Raw genomic sequence first — 3,056 nt, forward strand, 5'->3', positions numbered from 1 at the left:
TACTACACATCAATGTCTAAAGAAATATATCATCTGAAGGAAATGACATTGTCAGATTGCAAAAAAAGATACAAGAGCAGTAGAGTTTATCTCATTTCAAGTTCCCACACCTACTGCATGTAATAGACAAGAGCATTTAAGTATTTTGCCTAGTTTTGCTTCCTATACAAATCCCACTGAAAATATCGTTATGCTGGTAGCTAAACACAGACATTTACAGAAGCTTATTTTCAGCTTCTCATGGTTATGCCTATAGTAGTGATTCACGACTAGCAAAATCAGGAGACAGAGTATTTCCATTTACAAGAACTTGTTCCAGAAGATTAACTCGCACGGACTTGAATCGATAGTGCTGCAGTAAAAATAACAATACATTAGTGAGGAGTGACAAAATTTGGCTGGCAGATTATCGCAAAACACCCGAGGAACGCAAGTGATTATATTGGTATATATGATATTTTGGACATGCTTAAATAACAAAGTAACCCGTAGTGGAGATGGTTAGACCTGTCGCTAGCCCACTCGCTGCCCCAGTTCAATTCCCTGCATCAGTTTTTCTGTAATTATTTTGCCTTCTTGAAGTTTGTAAGTAAATAAACATGCATAAGTTTAACATTATTTTGTGCCTTCTTAAAGTTTGTAAGTAAATAAACATGCATAAGTTTAACATTATTTTGCCTTCTTGAAGTTTGTAGGTAAATAAACATGCATAAGTTTAACATAAATATTCAGTAGCTTGGTGGTAAATAGTGTTATGTTTGCCTTTAGTGACCCAAGTTCAAATATCACCTCCAATAAGGATATTTTTTTCAATTAAAATTGAATTACCTCCTTAAATTTTAATACCTTTTCCTTGTGGAATAAAATTTTCTTATATTTTAATATCTTTATCTTAAATATTAATACATTTTCTTTTTGGAATACGGTTTTAATTGAAAAAAATCCTTAAATTTTAATACCTTTTCCTTGTGGAATAAGATTTCCTTAAATTTTAGTACAGTTTCCTTGTGGAATAAGATTTCCTTATATTTTAATACCTTTTTCCTTTATGGAATAAGATTTTCTTAAATTTTAATACATTTTCCTTTTGGAATAAGGTTTTCTTTCTCTATACATAGGAGACCCATTTACCCAAATTATATCACAATATCATTAAAAATAGAATCTCTATAAATCATCGTTTTTAAAAAAAAATTACTATTCAAAGTTTGGACCCCCTTTATAAAATTCCTGGCTACGCCACTGCGAGGAAGGCAAGTGATTATTATTATTCCTACACTTAAACCTCCGATAATCCAATTACTCACATGCCAAACGTAGCCACCTTAGTTAATACATTTGGAAATTAAACTGCAAGAAATGACTTCATGTTCCTGTTTAGTGAAGACCGCTCTACTTCCAATTAGTTACAATCAAGAAAAGGGCAGAATGAGACCAGATTAACTCCCTATTGGCAGTCACTTGCCTATTTTGCCATACCATTGACACCAAATTACTCAAGTGCACCCTGCCGTTAGGGTTGAAAAATTATAGAACACATCTAATGTGGGTGCTTACAGAAAAAAGTTGATAGAGAAAGCAAAATGACATATTTGTAATAACATTGCATGTGAAATAGGTACCATAGATATTGTCACGAGTTTACCTTTCCTTCCCATTCAAAATCAACAAATTTGCAAAAGGGATTCAATAGTATGACCTGATCTCCTTTTTTAATCTGTCAATGAGAGTAGTTTGTTAATTAAGTAATGATGTGAAAATCTAATAGGGAGTTGGATCGGAAATGCTTACTGAAACTAAATATCAGTAAATTACTCTGATGTAAAACAGTATTGTCATGACTCATAGTTCCTGTGTCATTTTCACTTCTTTTCTTTTTTGTTTCTTTTTGTCATCAAATTTTCATAGAGCATGTGTTTCCTAAGAGAAGCTTCATTTATGTTATTTTCATCTTCATATTCCATTTTAGTAGGAATATGGTAGGCTATATGTCACCATGAAAATCTGAAGTAGGATAAATATTCAAAGATATGACATACATAATAATTTGGTTGGTGGGGCTCACACAAACCAAAATAAGATTTGAATGAGATTATCACCATTACAAAGAGATGTTCAGGCTCACTTATGGATTATTTAAGCCACAAATGAAATCTTTTTTCTTGAAGTATGGACGAATGAGAAAATCAAAACAAAAATAGTGTTCCATAGTATGATATAGGAAACAAACTACTCCAATTTACAGAAAAATTTTGAAATCCCAACTCACTTTACTATTCTCTTTTTTTATCTTTAGTGTTTGATTACGTATAAAAGAAGTGAGGTGCCTCCCCTTCATGTAATTTTTCATCTAGGAAGTGATAAAAGGTAGGAAAGATCCTTCGCTTATTTTTTAGGCATGTCGTGCTGCAGCAGTTTAGCAGCAAACTAACAGGTCAATATCTGAAATTTATTTGTTGATTTCTTATCTCGGTATCTCCAAAATACTCGACTTCACTAGACCACTTTTTTCTCGGAATTAAGAAACATTAAAATAGCATAAAGTAGTGCTTACTGCTTCCTTCTGTATGCCGAACACTGTAAGTACAAAACTTTTCTCATCAGAGTCACAGATCACATAGTATCTGTAGAATAAGATTACACACTGAGAAATAAGTATATAAGCATTAAGTAGGGCTGCACAGATAAGTAACTTTCACTTTTAAGGAAATGCTGGAAATGGTCAGAGTAATAAATGATTAATTCATTTGGGTTCCTCCAAGATGAAGTAACTTACGATGGAGCTTTATACTCATATTTAACTAAGCACCGTACTGCTCCTATGACCGCAATCCCTTCGTTAAGCCCTTCAGTTAAGAGATCCATGGTAGCTCTGGTGTATGAAGGATCCACTGCCAGAAAGCACATTACCTCAACTAAAGGATAAGTAGCTAAATCATATACCTCATTATTTACAGTTAAATATCTAAGAAGAATGTAAAGCCTTACGATCAATAGTATCAAGTGATTGGATCAGGGAAGACAAGCTGGTTTCCATACTCTTTCCCTTATTATTT

At 32.9% G+C, this 3,056-nt stretch overlaps 1 pseudogene; it reads right to left on the minus strand.

Annotated features, from left to right (window-relative positions):
* Positions 1-250: 250 nt before the first annotated feature.
* The window catches only part of LOC125847122 (uncharacterized), a 17,527-nt pseudogene continuing 14,721 nt past the window's right edge, over positions 251-3,056 (minus strand).

This window comes from Solanum stenotomum, chromosome 12 (assembly GCF_019186545.1).
Source record: "Solanum stenotomum isolate F172 chromosome 12, ASM1918654v1, whole genome shotgun sequence".
Lineage (NCBI taxonomy): Eukaryota > Viridiplantae > Streptophyta > Magnoliopsida > Solanales > Solanaceae > Solanum > Solanum stenotomum.